Source organism: Epinephelus lanceolatus, chromosome 13 (assembly GCF_041903045.1).
Source record: "Epinephelus lanceolatus isolate andai-2023 chromosome 13, ASM4190304v1, whole genome shotgun sequence".
NCBI classification, from domain to species: domain Eukaryota; kingdom Metazoa; phylum Chordata; class Actinopteri; order Perciformes; family Serranidae; genus Epinephelus; species Epinephelus lanceolatus.
Genome location: NC_135746.1, coordinates 41,706,154 through 41,730,925, shown reverse-complemented (window position 1 = coordinate 41,730,925; position 24,772 = coordinate 41,706,154). Strand labels below are relative to the sequence as shown.

Here is a 24,772-nt window from a genome sequence, read left to right as displayed (position 1 = left end):
CCTTTGTTTTTGTGACTATCTTAGAGCTGTTGCTGCTATAGGTTCCACCAAAAACAATCAGTTCTAAGGTTCAGTAACTAATATTTTGATATTTTCCTTAATTTAATGATTTTCTTGTCTTTATTGTAAAAGATAGACAGGGCTTAGCCCTGCTAGCCCATTTATACCAGCCATCTCTGCTACATACATTTTTTAATTGGCAACAGTCCTGATCATGAAATCAAAACTTTTAATAAATTCCAGAATTTTTACCCTTTATATATCAGTTAGATTATATATTACCACTACATTTTCAGGGAAAAAAGGGAGAAAGTTGTAATTTTTTCACCATATAATTGATGTAACAGAATATTTTTTTAATTGTCATTGTAGGTCAGTACCAGTAACAGTAGCCTCCTTTCCACCGCAGGAACTTTTCTCATTTACTCGGGATTTTGAAAAACCTCTGCGCGTTTCCACCGAAATTACCCGGGTATAGTGTTTTAAACTCCTTCTTAACACTAATAATCATACTCCGCTCGGACAGTCATCACTATGCTTCTTTATTGTCCTTTCTTCTGCTCACATACAAGTCACGTACTCCTGACGTCATTACGCATACACGTGTGTTGCCAGACACTACATCCCTCCCCTTCTAGATAATGACTTACATTATGATAACTCATTACACAACCATTTACACTAGTTAAATTGTTGACAGTGTATCAACCTGTAACATATATAACCTTGTAATACTGTTTTCTTAACATGTCACATGTAATAGACTCAAGTATAATTTTATTGCGACACATCTTTGTGTTCACTACCCTTGCATAGAAAACATAAATTCCCTTTCATTTATAATGTAATCAAAATATTTTTGTTAAGGCTAGGGATATATTCAAACTTATCAACTTTAACAACAGCCTTATTAAAATTATAAATTCATTTTCACCAAAACTTCTTCAGTTTACTCAAAATATACCAAATATATCAAGAAATCTTCAATTTAGAAAACTTAAACTTCTTTCATTTACACAAAATATCAAAACAATAATCTTTAGCTTAGACTTCATACTTTTCCAACTTTGCTTCAGATAGTGTATTCCAGTTTTTTTCTTTTCATGTTATAACAACCTGAATGGCGAGGGGTGGACTACCCTGCCATTAAGACATATGCTGGGGATTATTCTGCCCCTTTATGGCACTGTCTGTCTAAGTGACAAAGTGTGTGAGATGAGTTGGCAGCCTCCTGGTTCTTTGAGATCTTCCGTTCTGCTGGGGTATGTCATCAGGCACTATCTCAGCAGGTCCAGTTACACGATTTGGCTCAGCAGTATCTTGTTCAGGCTCAACCCATAGCTTTACAAATGATACATCACGCATCATCTTCTTGCCATCCTTTTCAAGAATGACTGATTGACCTTTTCGATTTACCACTGTGTAGGGGTCATGTTCATATTGTGTTGACAGTTTGTTTTGCTTCTGCTGCCGTAACAGTACTTTGTCACTCTGTTTCACCATGCTTTCTTATGCTCTTCTGACTCTATTTGCATTTACACGTCCCTTCTCCTTTCTCACAGCATCAGCTGTATGAACAGCAGCATCCTGTCTTGTAGGTTGCAGCTGGGATTCTGACAGTTCAGGAAGTTTGGTTCTGATCTGGCAGTTGAATAGTACCTCGGCTGGACTGCGACCTGTGACACAGTGAGGAGTGCTGCGATAGGCCAGAAGAAAGACGTCCAGCTCAGTGCGCCAGTCCTTCCCTTCAGCATGAGCTGCACGTATGGCCTTACAAAGTGTTCTGTTCTGCCTCTCGACTTCACCATTTGCCTGAGGCCAGTATGGCGTGACACGGCGATGTGTGATCCCATGTTCCTGTAGATATGTTTTGAAGTCCTTTGACAGAAATGGAGTGCCATTGTCTGTCACTATGCATTCCGGGAACCCGTGTCTTGCAAATAAGTGTCTCAGACAATTTATTATGTTCACAGAGGTGGGGTTCTGAAGGATTTCAACACTCACCCACCTGGAGTAATAGTCAGTCACTACTAGGGTGACCATATTTTGATTTACAAAAAAGAGGACACTCGGCCGACCACGACTACTTAAATGATACTCGCAGTTTACTCAAAGATGCCTTATCATTTTAATATATTTAAAATTTATATGTATGGATAGAAAATTCAGTTTTATTACAAAATAATATCTCTCAAAGACAGAAATTCAGATAGGCCTCTATAGAGGACACATACACACACTAGAGTGTGGCAATCCAAGCCCGACGGTACCCGACGGGTCGGGCTGGGTTTGGTCAAAAATGTAGAGCTACATTTTTGACCAAACCCGGCCTGACCTGTTATAGCTATATAAATTGTATTCGGGCTCAGGTCGGATTCGATCAGCTTTCAGTAAAAATGTAATGTAAAAATAAATAAAATCCTATTGTCTGTCCTGTTTATTGCTTGGGCACTGTTATTTACGTGACAACACCTGAACATAACACACACAGACACACATTGGCTGTTTGTTTCTACCTCTCTCCTCGCTGGAAGTCTCGGACCTCCAGCTGCCCGCCTCTGCCTTGATTAAATGCTGAAAATAAAATAAAAGAAGAATTTTATCTTATTTTGTTTTATGTCTCCCTCTCCTCTCGCTGGAAGCGTCGGACCTCCCGCTCCCGTCTCACACACGGAGGTCTCACTCTCCGCTGAACACGCCCGGCACACGCCCGGCCTGTTAAATAGCCTGTAACCGTAACAACTGTGTGACACAAACTCAGTGCTTTGGTCATTAAATAATGTCAGACTCGGTTCGGGTTCGGCAGAAATATGCGGCCTGTGCCGCACTCTAACACACACACACAAACACATGGAAAACCAGACATTATTATCAGTTTATAAAACCCCCCCGGACGCCCCGGACGGGACATGAAAAGTGGACATGTCCGGGCAAAAGAGGACGTTTGGTCAGCCTAGAAACTACAAGTTTTGGGTGATGATGATCAGTATCCAGCTCTCACCGCTGTTTTTTTTTTTTTTTTTTTCCTCGCCGCTGTATTTCAGTCACTGAAAACAGTCCCTGTCTGGAGGATCCCTCGCCTAAAAGCCCAGATCAAAGCTTTAAAACTACAGCTGTCATTTGGGAGGTGAAGGCAGGGTTTCCCCCATCATTATAACACTTGCTCAAGTCGAATGAACGGGGAATATGAAAAAAAACTCTGCGTATCCTCTGAATAACATCTCTAGCTATATCGCCGCTGCCACAACAACAACAACAACAATAACAACAACAACAACCTCCCTCTACAAACAAATGTTGCTTGTTGTTCTCTCAGCATGTGTCAGTTAGTTCACAAAAGCAAACGTAATGACTCACTGTTAACTGGTAAGTTAGTTGGCTCCTCTGACCTGCTGTTGTTGCTGCTCATAAAATGTACAGTTCATAGTGAATCTGTCTATGTTAGGACAATAAACAAATATAAAATAAGACACCTGTACGCACACCGCTTCGGCACATAGGCTACTGAAGCGGTGTGCGTACAGGACATGCAAGTCCGACACCCGATATCCCAAAAGTTTAGAGGGTGATGTTGAATTTTTAATGATTTTAAATATATATACAGTACAGGCCAAAAGTTTGGACACACCTTCTCATTCAATGCGTTTTCTTTATTTTCATGACTATTTACATTGTAGATTCTCACTGAAGGCATCAAAACTATGAATGAACACGTGGAGTTATGTACTTAACAAAAAAAGGTGAAATAACTGAAAACATGTTTTATATTCTAGTTTCTTCAAAATAGCCACCCTTTGCTCTGATTACTGCTTTGCACACTCTTGGCATTCTCTCCATGAGCTTCAAGAGGTAGTCACCTGAATTCAAATAAACACAAGACGTTTGTGCTCTAAAAAAAAAAAAAAAAAAAAAAAAGGATCAGCACTCAGTGAATAACCTCCTAAGCCCTACGATAAGCTATTATGGCAAGGCTTAACTATACAGACCAGTGAGCAGTGATAACTAACATGTCTTTGGGGTCATCGGGTGGGAACCTCCTTTCACCGGTGTTTCGTCTAGTTGGTCCCACGACACCTCCGGGAGGCTAGACAGTGATCTCTGGCGTCCCAGAGACACTCCCCTAATGCCAGGTCTCACTGCTCCCCACACTAACCGAACAACCTCCTTTACCTTACCTATACTACCACAGAGGAGGTAGACCCAGGGAAGGAAGCCTTGTTAGGCTATCACACTCCCCCGCCGGGTTAGGCTGTACAGTCTACCTCCCCAAGACGAGCCCTCACAACAATGACACCTCCAGGAGGCTGGACAGTGATCTCAGCCCAAACAGCACTGCCACCTTCAACCAAACCCAGGCTCCGTACATGCAAGCTCCAGGCAGAAGCAATGCTGATACTACCTTTACTAGCACATTCACCATACTCTATTTCACACGCTACATGGCATAACTACAATGTAAGCTAAAGTTAAAGGAGATAAATGAACTCACAGGATCAGCAAACACACTCACTTTGCAGCATGGTCTCAAACAAAATAGATTCAAATAGGCCACTCCCACACTTAAATAACCTTCCTCTTCCTGGATTTCCTCCTTACTTACACATGGCTTTCTCAGCCCAAACAGCACTGCCATCTTCAACCAAACCCAGGCTCCATACATGCGAGCTCCAGGCAGAAGCAATGCTGATACTAGCTTTCCTGTCACATTCACCATACTCTATTCACACACTACATAGCATAACTACAATATAAGCTAAAGTTAAAGGAGCTAACTGGACTTACAGGATCAGCAAGCACACTCACCTTGCGGCATGGCCTCAAACAAAATGGATTCCAATAGGCCACTCCCACACTTAAATACTTCCTCTTCCTGGATTTCTCCTGACAGGAAGTGGATCTCTCCACCTGATCTCAAGGAGTTATGTGCCCTGCTTAGTAGTTCCCCCTGCTGGCCCCCAGCTGACATTATTTCTTCTGTAATAGATAAACTGGCTGCATTTAATTGCTTCATCTGACATTTCCCTCACTGTCTTCCTCAAACTCTGTCCCCGCACTCCAGGTTCCCCCAGGAGTGAGACAGTTGATCTTGCTATGAATCCCCTACACCCCACTTCCACTGGACAAATCCTAGTCTTCCATCCTCACTGCTCAGCTTCTGCTCCTAAGTCTGCATATCTAAGCTTTTTTCTTTCATAGGCTTCTTTCACTGAGTCTTCCCAAGGAACTGTCAGCTCAATGAAATAAACTATCTGTTGACTCACTGACCACAACACTAAGTCAGGCCTCTGCCTGGTACAGACTATTTCCTGAGGAACAACAAGCTTTCCCCCTAAATCTACTTGCATTTCCCAGTCACAAGCACCTTCTAGGCGGCCACACCCTTGCCTCCTCACTAACTTATCCCCTTCTGTATTTCTCTCCCTCACGGACAAACTGAATTACTAAGCTCCTATCCTTAACACCTTCTGAATTCACCTGTCTTCGTTTCCCTTCGATGCCTGCAGCTAAACATTTCAACACCTGAAATGGTTTCCACTTCACAGGTGTGCCTTATCAGGGTTAATTAGTGGAATTTCTTGCTTTATCAATGGGGTTGGGACCATCAGTTGTGTTGTGCAGAAGTCAGGTTAATACACAGCCGACAGCCCTATTGGACAACTGTTAAAATTCATATTATGGCAAGAACCAATCAGCTAACTAAAGAAAAACGAGTGGCCATCATTACTTTAAGAAATGAAGGTCAGTCAGTCCGGAAAATTGCAAAAACTCTAAATGTGTCCCCAAGTGGAGTCGCAAAAACCATCAAGCGCTACAACGAAACTGGCACACATGAGGACCGACCCAGGAAAGGAAGACCAAGAGTCACCTCTGCTTCTGAGGATAAGTTCATCCGAGTCACCAGCCTCAGAAATCGCAAGTTAACAGCAGCTCAGATCAGAGACCAGATGAATGCCACACAGAGTTCTAGCAGCAGACCCATCTCTAGAACAACTGTTAAGAGGAGACTGCGCCAATCAGGCCTTCATGGTCAAATAGCTGCTAGGAAACCACTGCTAAGGAGAGGCAACAAGCAGAAGAGATTTGTTTGGGCCAAGAAACACAAGGAATGGACATTAGACCAGTTGAAATCTGTGCTTTGGTCTGAGGAGTCCAAATTTGAGATCTTTGGTTCCAACCGCCGTGTCTTTGTGAGACGCAAAAAAGGTGAACGGATGGATTCCACATGCCTGGTTCCCACTGTGAAACATGGAGGAGGAGGTGTGATGGTGTGGGGGTGTTTTGCTGGTGACACTGTTGGGGATTTATTCAAAATTGAAGGCACACTGAACCAGCATGGCTACCACAGCATCCTGCAGCGACATGCCATCCCATCCGGTTTGCGTTTAGTTGGACGATCATTTATTTTTCAACAGGACAATGACCCCAAACACACCTCCAGGCTGTGTAAGGGCTATTTGACCAAGAAGGAGAGTGATGGAGTGCTGCGGCAGATGACCTGGCCTCCACAGTCACCGGACCTGAACCCAATCCAGATGGTTTGGGGTGAGCTGGACCGCAGAGTGAAGGCAAAGAGGCCAACAAGTGCTAAACACCTCTGGGAACTCCTTCAAGACTGTTGGAAAACCATTTCAGGTGACTACCTCTTGAAGCTCATGGAGAGAATGCCAAGAGTGTGCAAAGCAGTAATCAGAGCAAAGGGTGGCTATTTTGAAGAAACTAGAATATAAAACATGTTTTCAGTTATTTCACCTTTTTTTGTTAAGTACATAACTCCACGTGTTCATTCATAGTTTTGATGCCTTCAGTGAGAATCTACAATGTAAATAGTCATGAAAATAAAGAAAACGCATTGAATGAGAAGGTGTGTCCAAACTTTTGGCCTGTACTGTACATTACTGCAGGATAAGATCAAGACTAGCAGCATCTTGGTGACAGAACTGGCTCTCAAAAAATTTGTAATTGAATTCCAAAGACTTTATGGGAAAGACCACATGACTTTCAACATACACTTGCTCACACATGTCCCACAAAGTGTAAAACACTGGGGGCCTTTATGGGCTACTTCAACCTTTGCATTTGAATCTAATATGGGCACTCTACTTAAGTATTTTCATGGAACACAGTATGTTCCCTCACAAATAGCTAGAACATTTCTGTTGTGGAGAGAATTGCCAGAAAAGGCCAAGCATACTATCACCTCTACAAATACAAAGGTTCAGTCATTCGTTGAAGAACTTTATTTTAATAAGCGAAGAACAGAAAAATGTGACACTAAATGGAAGTGTCAAGGGTTTTGGGCACCCCCCACTGCAGGACAATATGCCAGCTTCACATCGGCTTGCCATTGCTAAGCTGTGTGGAAATCTAAGTAACTGCTTCTGGTCTTACAGCCGTTTTTTGGTTGATGGAGTTCTGTCTCACAGTCAAAAATATAACCGACTAAAGAAAAGGTTCAACAGTGCTGTATACTTGAAAGATGGTAAATTGTGTTTAATTAATGACTTGGTCATTTTTAAACAAACGTGTGAACATCAAAACCCTGGATATTGTGCATGTACCAAACATTGCTGTGTGTTGGTTGAGGTACTTGCTAAATCTAGCAGGCCTTTATGTAAAGATTCACAGATAAATGTACAGAGTACTTTCATACATGAGGTTAAAAAGACTGGAAACTTAAGTGCCATCTGGCCTGATATGATAACAATGAAATGTGTTGTTGTTGGAACGGTTGATCGATTGTACATTACACCTTTGCCTAATTGCTATGAACGGGACTAAAAGCAGTAATGAGTCCTATCACAAGTCCAGTGTTGTAATAACTGAGATATATGTGGAGACTGTTCCTTTGGCAATTGTACTTGTTTTTGATGAATTTTAAAAAGTCACATGTATTTTGGTATTAAGTCTGTCAAATGAGAATGGTCAGATTTGGTCTCCAATAAAAATCTGACAAATATTTATCTGTCTCTGTGTGGGTTAATAACACTGTGCATAAGAGATCAGGTTCAGTTACACCACTGTTCACTCTTCAGCTTTTCACCCCAAAGCTGACCTGTTACCACAAACTTAAATATGGAACATATGCCCAACATATAATAGATTATAAAATTTAAAACATGTTGCAGTATACCACAAAGAAGCCAATATGTGTGAAAATGTATTTAATAGGCTACTACAAAAAAAAATTAAGCACAATTACAAGCCAAGTATACTTAAACATAAGGCACAAATATTTTAATACTTTATTATACTTTTGTTAAGTATATCTGGATCAAAAGTTTAAGTATAAGTATTAGCTAAGTATACTTAGACTTTTCATATCATTTTCAGTATAAGCCAAGTATACTTAACTATAACTTTGTTAAGTATATTTCTGATAAGTACATAAAAAGTAAACTGAAAGTATACTCCCTTATTTTTAGTTTAAAAGAAGTATACTTGAAACACACTTAAATAAACTTCTTTTTCGTAAGGGTGGTGAGACTGCTGGCATTAGATGTGTAAGTGTGACAGTAAATGTATACCTGACAGTCACAGTTGATAAAAATCAAAGATTCATAGGTCTAATCCTTGATATTCCATAGGAAATGCTTGGGGTCATTTTTGACCCCACTTATGGAAGAGTGGGGTAGTGATACAAAAACAATTTCTTAAAATGTATAAAAAAAATTTTTTAAATGCAAATGGCCTCATCTCAAAAACATGTTTTATGAGGAATACCTGGAATATGAAATGATATAAACTTTTAATTCCATAGATACTGAAGAAAAACAACCCCCGGGGTCATTTTGACCCCACTTATGCATCTAAGGGTTAAGATATACACATACAACTGTCTGTTTCATTTTTTTCCTTTATTTCCCACTCCAAACTGACCAATACACACCTACTACATAGGCATACATGGTTTAAGAGACCAATTTTGCAGATTCTTGCATGGCAGTGGTTTATGAGACCACACCTAACGGCAACATCTGGTGGACTTAAAAGACATATCAAAAATTTGTATTTTATCTGCAGAACACAAATCTGACTTCAAAATCATCATTTCTCTTTTAGAAAAATATGTGACATATCACAGGCTTACGGGGTCAGACAAATAGTGGTTTGTGATACCAACAGTGTTTATGAGGCCTGTTTACATATAACACACAAACACAGACCAGGTAATGGTATGAGAGGACTGACACACATTACAAAGTCTGTTTACATGTAACACACAAACACAGACCAGGTAATGGTATGAGAGGACTGACACACATTACAAGGTCTGTTTACATGTAACACACAAACACAGACCAGGTAATGGTATGAGAGGACTGACACACATTACAAGGTCTACAAGAATACAATACTATATTTAATCTCTTAAAAACCCTTTTAAAGACCCACTCCAATCATCCTTTTTAGCTATTTTCATTTGCAGTTGTCTCTAAATTGTTGTTATGAAGTTTTTAGCCAAAATAACAAAACCTGTGCCATTTTCAAAGAGCGCCAGTTGCTCATTAGCAATGCGCCTCTGAGTCGTGGGCGGAGGCGGTGCTGCTGCTCTGCACCCTCCCCCTCACACGCCACATCTCAACCGAGGAAAATAAAAAAAAAATAAGTTAGTAGCAAGGTTAGCATATTTTACAAGTCAAAGCAATCTGATCCCTGCATCCGATGCTCTCTGCTGCTGTCCCCCTCGCAGGGGAGCCTTCTGCCTGCCAACTGCCAGCCTGCTCTGGCTGCTGAGCAGCGAGCAACCAAAACTGCAAGCTTTGGTTGCTGCTGTAGAGTCAGTACAAAGATTACATGCAAACCTGCAAGTTTTTAGTATCACATAAAAAACTTACTCTTCAGGTTAAGAGAATAGACAAATAAATCTGGGTTAGATTAATAACTGGATCACAAATTAATGAATGAATGACAACCATTACTTCTTCAATCATTTGTTTATTCATTTCAAGATTATGAGAGAGAATAGCGGCGTTAGACGGCAATCTGTTGTTTGATCTTTTGTTTACTCTAAGCAGCACGTGTTAGGAATTTTCCATCATTAATATGCACTGGGTCAAACTAGGCTTTGCAGTCATGGCAAGGCCACCCCAAACCTTGGGTTTAGACACTGTCTCCCCTTGAGATAGTGGTAAGCAGTGAATCTGCTCCTTTTGGGGAAAACAGGAGGCATTCTAATAGCATTGCTATAGCAGCCAAGGCCAGATATGTGTTTGACTGTTTTCCCTGAACAGGGTACAGGTAACTAGAATCAGAGGTTTGATATTATGTTGGATGGAGGACAAAGGTCCTGAGTGGCATCTAAGCAATGTTTTGTCTATAGACCAGTAGACCAAATTCTGTATATTGTAGATGTGTTGGATCTGCCCATATTTGGGCATGACTCAAACCTATGGCATTATCTGTGTGGTTTCCCCAGAGGACAGACACTTCAGAATTGAAAGGAACATCAGAACATAACGTGTACTGATCATTCATTCACTTCTCCTTGATCAAGTAAATAAACCTTTTCAATGCAAGACATCCTGGACTCCTGTCTACTCTCTCCACTGACGTATGGGGCTGCATGATTAAAATCTCTAACAGCACGTAAAGTAATAGTAATCGTGCTTCTTAAATGGCTTGTTTATTATTGTATCTTATTGTTTCTGGAAACTGATAATGCAGTAAATGTATTTTTCCTTTATGATTTAAGGTTATCAACCTGAAACTGAACCTCCTTCTGAATTAACAAAATTAATTCAGAAAGGAAAAGGAAAAGAAACTGAGTTGTCTGCGCGTCATCTGTTGTTTTCTAGGCCTTTCAAGTTTGGCATGTTGAGGAAGAGTACGAAACTTGACAAACACAAGCTGTTGTATGACACCATAGATATATTCTAAAAAGACAACACAAAAAATGGAGTGCAAATGCAGCAGTTGTTGGTGTTGGAGCCTTACTCACCCATAAAAATGTGGTAGACGTTAGAGGTGCTCCTATCAGGATTTTTTGGGCCGATAACTGATACCAATCACAGGGTCTATTTGAAGCCTGAAATTTTTTGTGTAGCATTACATATTGATGTAACTATTCTTAAGAACATTAACTATCACAATTAAGAGATTTCAATTTCAATTCATTTATTTCAACGGGACAATGTGCAACATTGAACATATTAAAAAAAAAAAACATTATTGCACCCAATTGCAGCCAGAGGCTGATTTACATTGGCTGTCCCCCTGCCAGATGTTACCGGCAACTTCCTTAAAAACATTCAAAACATTACACTTAATAATATATAATGATCATGAATTGATAACTATTTATTGCTTATTGGCTGCACAGATTGTTTCTTCATTGTTCTTCAGTGTGGATGACAGTTTTGGCGCTTAAAAGTCAGCCCCTTGTTTCTCACAAAGTCTCTAATGTTTTGGCATGTTCTGTTTTTCAGTGCTGGCTGTTTACATTCTTTGCAAACCAAACACTCCTTCATTGATGCCAAATGGCCTTTAACTATGTGAGACTTGAAATGTCTCAGCACAGCATTTTCCTCTGCTTTGGTCCATGGTCTTCGTGTTGTGCCTTTGCGTACTGAAAACAAACAAGATGACATAATTGTTTGTTAGTATGGCTGAGTACGTGTTTCATCCGGATATAAACAATGACTAACCAAGAGAATTAATGGGAGTTTTGTTTGCCACTCACAGAGTAAGAGGCGGCTGTGCCAGCTGTTTACTAATTGTAATAAATGATGATGTACTTCCTGTATGCGTACGCCTGTAATCCGTAAAACTGTTTCTACTGCAAAAGGTTGCATATTTCGTTTATCAATATGTTGATTTTTCCACCTACTCCCACCGTAAAGTTTTTTTTTTCAAATTTCCAGCGTTTCCATTCAGATTTTTTCATGTGCAAATTGAACATACAAACCCCACTTCTCTCTCTGTTTGTCTCTGTTTGTCTCTCTGTCCTTACATGTTGATCTGATGATGATGACCTTTCTCTATAGGCCTAGAAACTCCTGAAGGTTACGCACTGGATATTATGAACTTGATACGTATTAAAATTCAACTTGATCATACCATTATGTACAGGAAGGAGTCCGTCTGCGTCAGGAGTGTCCATGTATGAAAAATGTGTAACAGAAGAGCATAGTAGATGCATTTTATTAAATAGTATCTGTTGTTCAATTTTGTAATGCAATTTATTGAATATTATTTACAGTTGGTTATTTTTACTGTAAATATGTTCGTCATTATTGAGGACAAGAAACCTGGCCCAGAGAGCAGGTTCAATAAACACTAATTGCCAACATCAGTTAGCTCAATGAAAGCAGAAATAGATCAGACAGGTTTAAATTGTATTGACACCTCATATCCTGATCCAAGAAAAGTTTCAGGGTTCTAGTGATTTTCAGTCAAAAATGTGTCTTTAGATGTCTGTTTCACATTTATCTGCAGCCTTTAAAGAGGATATGTCATGGCCATTTCCACTGTTCATCGTTTATTCTTGGTGTCTGCTTAAATAGATTTATATGCTTCAATGTTCCAAAATGACATTATTTGTATTATACTGTACATTTTACATTGAACTCTAATAAGCCTCTGTCTGAGAAAATCTGTTTCTCTTATCAGATCACACTTAAATCGGACCATTAACACACAGGTTGTATATGATTCTGCCCTGACACTTCAAGACATTGGCCATGTTTCCCAGAGTCACTCTTAGCTTAAGAAGAGCTTTCACTAAGAAGGAAATAGGAATAGGAAACAAACGGTGTGTCATATGACTATATTCGTGCTTGTTTAACTGTCCTGAGACGTTTTTCATTTTTAGGGGGTGCTGTTGCCCCCGCCGGCGGGGCTCTCAGGCTTATTAAGATCCTTATTAAGGATTTATTAAGAGGGTTCTTAAGTCCTTAAGAACGATCGAATCCAGGAAACGCGGCCATTGTTGTAAAGTGGCCAGGATCTACACGGGATTAAAAAATTAAATGATAGAATGGTTAATAAATTAATCAATGGAGAGTGACTAGAGCTAGTTTCCAGTAGTATGTACTATGTGTACCAACATGCTAGATCACATTCAAAATACATACCGTTCAGTTCACGAGGACAATCCACCTCTGCTTCTTTATCAATGGTTTGTTCCTCCTCACTCTCATCTTCATCATCATCTGTGACATCTGGACAAATAATGGGAAAGTATTTTAATTTGGTTATAAAACAAATTAAAAACGTTACACCATACATCAGTGTCCCAGTGTCAACAGACAATGAATAGATTTTAATTTGAATTCCATGTGTAATATCTGAATGTCGGAGCGTTATGTCAATGTTACTTTGGTAACTGACTCAGAATGAAAGTGATCTCTGTTTCTGGATCACGTCAGTTTTCATTAAACACTTTTTGAGCTCCAGAGATCCTGTGTGGAGATGGATAAAGTTCCAGGCCGACCACCACTGCTGCAGCTCTGCACCAAAACTGGGCTCTATGGCAGAGTGGACCAATGAAAGCTTCTCCTCAGTTAAAGACAAATAAAAAGGCTGCACAGAGTTACTCACAGCCTGGGAGTCCTTCAGGTGTGTTTTTGAAAACCCTATCCCGCCTTTCATGTGGTCTGAAACTTTCTCCATCTCCACACAGGATCTCTGGAACTCAGTCAGAGTGATCTTTGGGTTCTTAGCTACCTCTCTCACCAAGGCTCTTCTCCCCAGCTGTTCAGTTTGTCTGGACGGTCAGCTGTAGGAAGAGTACTGGTTGACCCAAACATCTTCCATATCAGAATTATGGAGACCACTGAGCTCTTCGAAACAATAAATGCAGCAGATTTTTTTTTCTAGCCTTGTCCAGATCTGTGTCTTGCTACAGCTGTCTCCGAGCTCTTCTTCAGCTCTTTTGACCTCCTGGATCTCATTTTTGTTCTGATATGCACTATGAGCTGTAAGGCCATATTTAGACAGGTGTGTTCATTCAAAATCATGTCCAAACCAATTAATTCAAGACAGCTGGACTCTGATGAAGCTGTAGAACCATCTCAAAGCTGAACAAAAGAAATGGACGGCACCTGAATGACCTTCATAAGTGTGACAGCAAAGTTACGTATTTACTCAAGTATTTACTTGATAGGTTAATTAATTACTTACTATGAAACTACAAGATTCACAAAGGCACGGTCTATAAAACTCCAGTGACGAAGCCCTCTGTAAAATGTTACCCATGAAGATCCCGTAAAAACAAGATTTCTTTAAACACATACATATAGCCCTTTAAGTCTACATTTTACATGAAGAACATACACATTTAAATACCTTCAATTTCATCAAGAGATTTTCCTTTGAGTTCATGCATCTTTCCCTTTTCCAGTGCAAGGAGCAACTTGGAGATTTTTGCACTTTGTATGGTAGGGTCTGACAGGCGGTAGAACTGTCTATGTACTGATATATCGTGCCCCATGAAATCAGCAAGCTGATCTAGTTCGTTGCTCTTCAAGTTCAGGATTTGTGATGTGGTCGCTATGTCTTTGCGCAGTTGAGTTGATCGTAGATACTCTGGCCTCTTGGCACCACACTCATCTGCGAGCTGTCTGAGACACTGATGTCCTCTGTACTAAGTCAGACAATTTGGTACAGCAAACAAGTATTCATTTTGGTCTGGGACACCACATTCCTTCTTCTCAATCAAAAGGTTGAGTGCATTTACCATCTCAGGTGTCAGCAGCACTGCTACCTTTCTGTCCCTTTTTCCTTTCAGTTCAACACGCTCAAAATAGTTGCAGAGTTTCTTTTCAGACTCTGACAGCCCCAGTTCATCAAGGGTGTTCGTTTCTTTGTTTCTTTCCAGAAAATTCCTCAGTTTTATCTTTGAAACCTCCCCAACACATCTTCTATTGAAGAGGACAATCTTGGTCAATGCAGCTTTTGCAAGGCTGGAATAGTTCTGCACTGTTGTGCCCTTCGTCAATGCAGCAGTTGCTGATTCAGCAGTTTTGTCAAGATGCTTGTTAAATTTTGTCACATCATCAGTGAGCGGTAATTTGGCTGCTTTGTTATATTTCAAGTCACTAATGGTGCTTAAGGCACAGTGGGATATGTACTCCGACCACTTTGCAGTATATAGCTTCTGAAAAGCTTTTGAGGATTTAATCAAGTTGTCATCTCCAGCCATAAGAGCATGACAATGAATGATGTCACTCACTTTCAACAGTGAGTGTCCAATTTTAAGTGCGAGGCTTAGAGTTTTGTAACAGTTATCTTTATCAAATCCTGCTGTTTCTTTTACTGCTTCAATTACTTCCATGAAATTTCCTGGTTTTATGGCATCCTCTAAGGTTAGGATTGAAGACCTTTTGCGGATGGTTTGCAGGAATCTTCCCAGCTGACGGATTTTTTGGCGGATATAGTCGTGTTTTGAAGGGTCATGTCCATGTTTTCTGAAAAGGGTGTCAGCATACCGAAGAAGGCAGAAGTCATTACGAATAACACTTGCAATGTCATCGTCATGCATACGGCTTAACATTTTAAGCACCCCATCATTAACTGTGCTTGAACATGCTGACTGGACTGCAGATGCTAGGCCAAGCACCCTTTTTCTTCCTTGATTTTCCTGTTCCTCTGCTTTGGAGGAGCACCTTTTCATATGTCTCCATAGTTCTGGTCGCAAAAACATACCCTTACAATGGATACAATATTCATATTTTTTACATTCAACCTTCTTAGCTTTGTGCTTCACTTTAAGCTGACCACTTCCTTTTTTCAGTACATCTCTGTTGTACTCGAAGTTTCCCCTGTTGCGAAGATTCTCTAGGAGCTTCTTCCTAGTTGCTGAGCCTGCTGGGAGACTGAGGGCATATGCTATATCAGAATTGTCTTTTATCTGAGTTTTGAAATGCCGTGCTATTTTGAAATGAAAATCCTTGCAAATGAAGCAGAAATTTTGTCCTGCTCTTACAACACTGGTTGAAGGTACTGTGTTGGTGCAAGATTGTCCAATGTCAAGGGTGTCATCTGTGACAGTACAGTTCATAGAAGTATCCATTAGTGATTCTTCAGCAACCTGGCATGTTGAGTTCACCAAGCCTTTTATTGGTTCCTCATCTTCTGTGTCACTTTCTGAGCCTGAAACGTATTCTAGATCACATACATCATCCAATGCCTCCTCTTCACTGAAGTCACTTTCATTCTGATTAAAATACAAGCAAAATAAAAGAAAACGTAAGGCATACATAACACCTGCAATAAGCACCACATGACAATCAACAAGCAACTGGACCTCATATGCTTCTCATTGTGCTTTTATAAACCACTACTGAGCGCACACATGCACAAACTAGGACTGTTCGATGTTTAAAAATTCAATTTCGATTATTTTTATTATCATTTTAACAACAAAAGACAAAGAAATTATTTCACATAAGTTGATCAAAGCGGTCAAATTAGAGAGTGGAAGTGGCAGCAGTCTAGGAACCACAAATCTTGTAGAAATGCCCTTGTGTGGACTATAGTAGCGATTGTAACTGCTGAGAACATGGCTAATTAATTATGCTCATACTCTGCTGGTTCACTTTAATTTTTGTTCTATTTGTTCGCTGGCTTTTATTTTGAAATGTTGTTTCCAGACAGGAAGACACTGTTATGAGGTTGCAGTAACCTATTGTAACATGTCAGAGAATGTCAAACTCCACACCTCTCCTCTCCTGTTATTTTAGATATTATAAACTACAGTATTAGATGAACCCAGGGCACACGGCTACAGAACATTATGGTGCATCGGTGGGGATGTTTACATCATTATAGCTGTACAGTTATAGTTCTGTGTGGACAGCGCTTAACAAAGTTGTGGTTGTAAACATACTACAACTATGAGTAGGAGGGGGGAGACATTAGCGGAGCAGATGGAGCCGTGTTGTCCACCTCGTGTTAAACAGCGGTACACAAGTTAAAGTACGACGATGTTCAATTTAATAATAATGAATTGAAGTCAAGTGTAAACAAGCCGGTAGATACGTTAGCGGTGGTCAGTCACTGAAGTAATTAAGCGGTTGCTCAAGTAGTTGAAGAGAAAATCTCGATTTAGTGATTTCATTTTATCAACATTATCATAACTAAGTCTTTGTGCTAAAGCAGGCATGTCCAAACTATTCCACAAAGGGCCGGTGTGGCTGCAGGTTTTTATTCCAACCAGTCAAGAGCACACAGTTTGACCAATCAACTTTCTGAAGACTGAGATCAGTTGATTAAATCAGTCAGATCAGGTGTGCTGCTGCTTGGTTGAAAAGAAAACCTGCAGCCACACCGGCCCTTTGTGGAATAGTTTGGACATGCCTGTGCTAAAGTATTGCTTCTCACTGCTGTCCTCATATATCAAACAATGGCCTCAAACACTATGAGTAGGCTTACACACAAAACATACAAGGTTATAGGACCATACCAAATCATAAGTCATATACAAAGGCAGAAAGTGAGCATCATTTCAGGTCATGTGAAAGCATTTCCTGTGTGTAAAGCTACACCGACAAAAGTACTGACAAACCTCTTCGGGGAGCACTGTGGAGGAGAGGAATGGTGTGTGGCCTGTAGACGGAGACACGACTGGTGTGTGGCCTGTAGACGGAAACACGACTGGTGTGTGACTTGTAGCTGGAGAGAGGACTGGTGTGTGGAGAACAGGTTTCTCAACTGTAGTTGGAGCCATAGGCTGATGGAGAGGCAAAAAGGGAAAACCAGAGGAGAATGAAAGAGAGAGACATGGCAGTTATTTCAATGTAAAACATCTGCTGCTTAAATACTGAATTTGACATTGAGCTGACATATCAAACTTCCGGCCCGCAAGAAATTATATATATATTATATCCCTATCAGAGAGAGGAGACAGAGGGGACGGACAGAGGACAGAGAAAAGACAGAGAGAGGACAGAGAGGAGACAGAGAGAGGACGGAGAGGAGACAGAGAGAGGACAGAGAGGAGACAGAAAGGAGACAGAGAGAGGACGGAGAAAGGACACAGAGGAGACAGAGAGAGGAGAGAGAGAGGACAGAGAGGAGACAGAGAGAGGACGGAGAGGAGACAGAGAGAGGACAGAGAGGAGACAGAAAGGAGACAGAGAGAGGACAGAGAAAGGACACAGAGGAGACAGAGAGAGGACAGAGAGGAGACAGACAGAAAACGGAGAGGAGACAGACAGAGGACGGAGAGGAGACAGACAGAGGACAGAGAGGAGACAGAGAGAAGACAGAGAGGAGGCAGACAGAGGACGGAGAGGAGACAGACAGAGGACAGAGAGGAGACAGAGAGAGGACAGAGAAAGGACACAGAGGAGACAGAGAGAGAACAGAGAACATGGCTAATTAATTATGCTCATACTCTGCTGGTTCACTTTAATTTTTGTTCTGTTTGTTTGCTGGCTTTTATTTTGAAATGTTGTTTCCAGACAGGAAGACACTGTTATGAGGTTGCAGTAACCTATTGTAACATGTCAGAGAATGTCAAACTCCACACCTCTCCTCTCCTGTTATTTTAGATATTATAAACTACAGTATTAGATGAACCCAGGGCACACGGCTACAGAACATTATGGTGCATCGGTGGGGATGTTTACATCATTATAGCTGTATAGTTATAGTTCTGTGTGGACAGCGCTTAACGAAGCTGTGGTTGTAAACATACTACAACTATGAGTAGGAGGGGGGAGACATTAGCGGAGCAGATGGAGCCGTGCTGTCCACCTCGTGTTAAACAGCGGTACATAAGTAAAAGTACGACAACGTTCAATTTAATAACAATGAATTGAAGTCAGGTGTAAACAAGCCGGTAGATACGTTAGCGGTGGTCAGTCACTGAAGTAATTAAGCGGTTGCTCAAGTAGTTGAAGAGAAAATCTCGATTTAGCGATTTCATTTTATCAACATTATCATAACTAAAAAATTTGATTTACGATGTATAATCGATTTATCGAACAGCAGTAACACAAACACACACACACGCAAGTCTTTGTGCTAAAGTATTGCTTCTCACTGCTGTCCTCATATCAAACAATGACCTCAAACACTAGGGCTGTCAAAATTGCTCAAAAATGATATTTGAATATTCCTTGTAAAAATAACTCATAGGTTCGAACCATTCAAAAAAAATTTTTTCGCATTATGTCCACAAGAGTGCAAACTAATACAAGGAAACATACTTGTAAATGTATTAACACAAGGAAACATAACTACCTGTAGGTATTTTTATTTCAACATAAACGTCTTTGAAAACATTTACATACCTACTTGTATGTATATACACAAATTCTGTTTTATTTATTTTGCTGTGCACTGGCTGCTGCCTGTCCTGATTTGTTAATGTTATTTTTTGTTGTCTGCCCCTTATACCCCGGGGAGGGGTCAAAAGGAATAAATGAAATGAAATACCTACACATTAAAACACATAAAACAATTATCTATAACATTACGTTATAAACGACCGCGGACCTCTCGCTCGCCCCTCTCTGACCCATGGCCACACCGCCCATGTTAACCGATTGTGTCATCCACACCGGCTGCGCCGCACCACGCAGCTCCATTTCGGCATCTGGTCTATTTTCTGCGCGAGCCACGAGCGAATGTGTCAAGCTGGGGGGTGACGGAGACAACAGCTGGGAGCAGAACCTCTTGTTGACCAGCAGCACTGCCGCGGGCGGTGTGGCCCTGGCGTTTATGCAGTGCGTTCAGTGCAGCGGCCCAGGCCAACGCACACTCGTAAAGAGGACAGCTGCGGTGGTGATTGGAGGAGAATGAAAGAGAGAGACATGGCAGTTATTTCAATGTAAAACATCTGCTGCTTAAATAGTGAATTTGACATTGAGCTGTCATATCAAACTTCCGGCCTGCAAGAAATTATATCCGGCCCGCAAGAAATTATATATACATATATATATATTGTATCCCTATCAGAGAGAGGAGACAGAAAGGAGACAGAAAGGACGGACAGAGAGGAGACAGAGAGGGGACTGAGAGGAGACAGAGGAGACAGAGAGAGGACGGACAGAGGACAGAGAGGAGACAGAGAGAGGACGGACAGAGGACAGAGGAGACAGAGAGAGGACAGAGAGGAGACTGAGAGAGGACGGACAGAGGACAGAGAGGAGACAGAGAGAGGACGGACAGAGGACAGAGAGGAGACAGAGAGAGGACGGACAGAGGACAGAGGAGACAGAGAGAGGACAGAGAGGAGACAGAGAGAGGACAGAGAGGAGACAGAGGAGACAGAGAGAGGATGGACAGAGGACGGAGAGGAGACAGAGGAGACAGAGAGAGGACGGACAGAGGACAGAGAGGAGACAGAGGAGACAGAGAGAGGACAGAGAGGAGACAGAGGAGACAGAGAGAGGACGGAGAGAGTACAGAGAGGAGTCAGAGGACAGAGAGGAGACAGAGGAGACAGAGAGAGGACAGAGAGGAGACAGAGGAGACAGAGAGAGGACGGACAGAGGACAGAGAGGAGACAGAGAGGAGACAGAGAGAGGACGGAGAGAGTACAGAGAGGAGTCAGAGGGGACAGAGAGGAGACAGAGAGAGGACAGAGAGGACGGACAGAGGACAGAGAGAGGACAGACAGAGGACAGAGAGGAAACAGAGGAGACAGAGAGAGGACAGAGAGGAGACAGAGAGAGGACAGAGAGAGGACAGAGAGGAATGAAAGAGGACAGAGAACAGAGAGGAGACAGAGAGAGGACGGAGAGAGAATAGAGAGAGACAGAGGATGGAGAGAGAGGATAGAGAGGAGACGGAGAGAAAGATCTTATGCAGTGCTGCAGTCTTCTTATTATATACTATTCATTATTTTTAAAAAAAATAGATTCAATTGGTCAAATGTACTCTACCTTGGATATTTGATGCCTTTGGCAAGAACGCCATGGCAGGTTTTCTCCTCCGTAGTCATAGGTTATTTCTTGCCCTTCCTCAATGTCAACGATGGCAAACAAACACAGACTGGGTACACCATCCACCTCTATTTTTTTCATTTTCGCATTCAGCTTTTCAGCATCATTCACGAGTCTGCCAAGTGTCCCATCTTCACTTGAAGCATCAATGCTACAGGAGTTACAAGAATGAGTTACTAAAAATGTGAACAAAATTGTGGTCCAGAAGCAAGAACATGATTGGCAAGCATTTCTATCACCCAGAAATTTCTGCATAGGGCCGTTTCCACTACGGGGCCAACCGGGCCAAAATTCGGGGCCGGGGCAGTGGGTCTGTGTCTCCACTACAGGGCCTTCGCCCTCAGGGCCATCTCCGGGAACATTTACGGGGCTGAAATAAGACCCCGCCTCGGAGTAGGTACTCAGATCGGCCTCGAAAAGCTCCCAGGTGGGGCTTAAGGTTTACTCGCTGATTGGGTGAAAACAGAGCGGGATGTGACGTTTTCAGAAAGCACCAAATCAAGCGGCATTTTTAAAACCTAGCAGAAGAGAAGCATTAGCCTAGTAGCAACCATCTACACAGTTAAAAACAACAAAAGAAGATGTTCAACAAGTGGGCCAACGACAAAGTCGCACTACAAAAAACTGTCGCATTACGATTGCGCGGACATCGAAACACTCGCCCCCTCCCCTCACCACGTGGTAAGGGGAGGGGGACAGGAACTTGACAAGAACTTCCCCTCACTCGGCCCTCTTGACTGGCATGTCTCCACTGCAGAGTGGGGCCGAGAGGGGCCCATCCGCAAAGTCAAGAGTTTCGATGTCCCCATCATCGTAGTGCCACTATTCGGCCCCATAGTGGAAACACGGGTCATGTGTAGTTTGGCTTTTGATCAAGAATAACATCCTGCAATTCAGCTTACTCACCAATATTCTGTTCCTTTATGTTTGAAAATGTATGTATACTCATTCCATGTTGCAGTCTTCTCAGTCTTCTCCAAAACTCCTCTGTACTCCAAAATGAATGAGCCTTTACGAATTGGCTCCAATGTAAACACACCTCTTCCTATCAATAAATAAATAAATAAATAAATAACAGTTAATGAAAACCAGCGTAATTAAAAAAAGTGAAATTATGATAAAAAATGACAATCATGAGGAAAGAAGGTGAAATTCATAAGATCTGCTAACTCACTCAGCAAATATCATCTCAACATTACTGTACAGATTCACAATATTTACTGTTTTTCCCCTCGATGAGAAAAGGCATAATTTGATGAAAACATTGTGAAATTTGATTCTAAAACTGCTTGTCATAAGCCAATATTTAAAATCATGCAAAACTGTGATGTGACATACTGTATTTTACTGTATGACCTTGTATGTTTCACTCTGTCCTTATAAACCATTACTGAGCCACACACAAACACACAAAAGTCTTCGTACTAAAGTATTGGTTCACACTGTCTCACTGTTGTCCTCATATGCCAAACACTGGCCTCATACACCATGATCATGCAAACACAAAAACACACAAGCCATACTGAATCTCACTCATATACAGAAGCAGTGAGTTAGCATTGTTTCAGGTCATCTTAAAGCACTTCCTGTGTTTGAATCTACACTGACACAGTGTACTGACAAACCTCTTTGAGCAAGACTGTGGGAGACACGGCTGCTGTGTGCAAAACCTGACCACAATTGACCAAAAACTACAAAACTGATCTAAAAATGACCTAAAACTGACCAAAAACTGAAAAAAGGGAAATTAATAAAGATTCAAGCTTATTGTGATTTGGGGGCTTTGAGACACAAGACATCAGACATCATCAAATCTCAAATGAAGCACTTACAGTACGCAAGTACACACAGGGTTTAAAGCAAAAACTTACCTTTGATGGGGTCTATGTATCTCCAGACACACAACGCTTTGTCCCTCTTTAGTCTTACGTGGTGTTGCGCATCAGAAATGGGGTCTTGTCTGCCTTGCCGCACTGCAAAATACCATGTCAAGTCAGTCCTTACAAATATACAGCATTATCAGAACTCATTTTAGCTGTGGCCTAAAAAGGTATTATGCTCACTGTTGTCCTCATATGCCAAACACTGGCCTCATACACCATGATCATGCAAACACAAAAACACACAAGCCATACTGAATCTTACTCATATACAGAAGCAGTGAGTTAGCATTGTTTCAGGTCATTTTAAAGCAAAAGACACAGGGATAGTTCGTGTTTTTTGAAGTGGGGTCATATAAAGTACATATCTATAGTTGGTCTGTTCCCTACCATAATCACCGATCAGCACAGCCTTAGTTTGGAGGACGAGAGGTATATTTTCGATAAAACGAAACTTAACAGACCGTAGAACCTCCGTATCACTACACATTAGCGCAACTGGGCAACAGGTGATCTGCCAGCAGCGAAATACAGTGCGAGGCCCAGCTGCTGGAGGAGAGGTTTATTTTCGATAAAACGAAACTTAACAGACTCCCTACTCCCTACGCAGTTGCGCTAATGCGTAGGGATACGGAGGTTCTACGGTCTGTTAAGTTTTCGTTTTCGGTCTGTTAAGTTTCGTTTGCTGGCAGATCACCTGTTGCCCAGTTGCGCTAATGCGTATGGATACGGAGGTTCAAAGCTCGTTTATATGCCCAAAATACAGCTAAAATCATAACTATAACCATAACTTCATATCAAACTTCATGAAGCAGCTCATAAACGATAATTCGGGATTATAGAACAACAATATTTTATGCAAACAACACAACCAATCCCTCAAATGAAAGCGGGGCCTCCGCAGCTTCCATCGCTACCGAGCAAAGCCATCGACAACAAAGCGTCCGAAAGCCAGCAGCCAAACCGCAACAAAAAACTAATTGCTTCGCCGAATGATGGTTGAAACCCTGACTAGATGACAGAATTAGCTTACCAATTAGCTGCAGTGCTAAAGCCGTTTACACGAGCTCCGGTCCGGCTGTAACAGACGTGATACAAACAACGGGAGACACGTTCTGGCATGACACAAAAAGGACACCGCGTTTGTTTTTTTAAAAAAACAAATTGCATCTCTCCCTCAAACCTAGCTTCACAGCGGAGTGTGTTCAGGCCAGGGGAGGGAACTACTGGAAGTCAAACGTTGCGTTCAAGATCATCTTGTTAAACGGTTCTGTCTCAATCATGTTAACCTCCTTTGACAGTCAAAAAATCCGCGTTCACACAGAGACACACACAGAGGCTAAGCAGGATATCTGATATCGACATAACACCGTCAGTCTCTTCATCGCTAAACAAAATGGATTTTACTCTTTCAGAAGCTACCGCTGTTAAGATAGCTGACGGAGGATCCAGTAAAAGCTGACTCACATTTTATGAAATAAAAACAACAAAATAAGCATGTGTACAGAGTGTGTAGTTATCAGATAACTCCCTTAAGTTTTAGAGTAATCTGTTAGCTAACAACCAGCATGAACATTAATTCATAAAATAAAATATGAAAGTCTTACTTTTCGAAGTTCATCCTGCTCGCTGCTCCCGGCTCGCTGGTCCACACTGCAAGCCGGCTGAAGGCGGGGTTTTGTGTGTAAAATTGGCGGGTCAATGTGTATATTTTCGCGGAAACGTGTGTAACTTGCAATGTCTCTTGTAGCCTGTGGTGTCGCTGTTGGACACACAGGTCTTGGTCTCACAAACCCATCCTGTCATGTGAGACCAATATGTGTGAACGTCAGAAAGGCAGGGGGTGGGCAAAACAATAGAACAACTATATTAACTGATAACACTAGAAACTATGTAATCACACATATATTCATAATGACTTGTACAATTGATATTCAATAATTATAACATTATAAAGTTTTATGTTTACGAGACCATCAAAATTGGTTCCGTAATCCA

The 24,772-nt window shown here is 41.4% G+C and overlaps 1 long non-coding RNA gene across 1 annotated transcript; it reads right to left on the bottom strand.

The window, feature by feature from the left end:
* Nucleotides 1-13,068: 13,068 nt before the first annotated feature.
* LOC144466505 (uncharacterized) lies at nt 13,069-23,162 on the bottom strand. Its single transcript, XR_013493098.1, has 6 exons — nt 22,766-23,162; nt 21,801-21,939; nt 20,835-21,045; nt 17,507-17,671; nt 14,287-16,156; nt 13,069-13,160 (listed from the first exon to the last, which is right to left on the bottom strand). It is a non-coding gene; the product is annotated as an uncharacterized LOC144466505 (long non-coding RNA).
* Between the last annotated feature and the right edge of the window lie 1,610 nt (nt 23,163-24,772).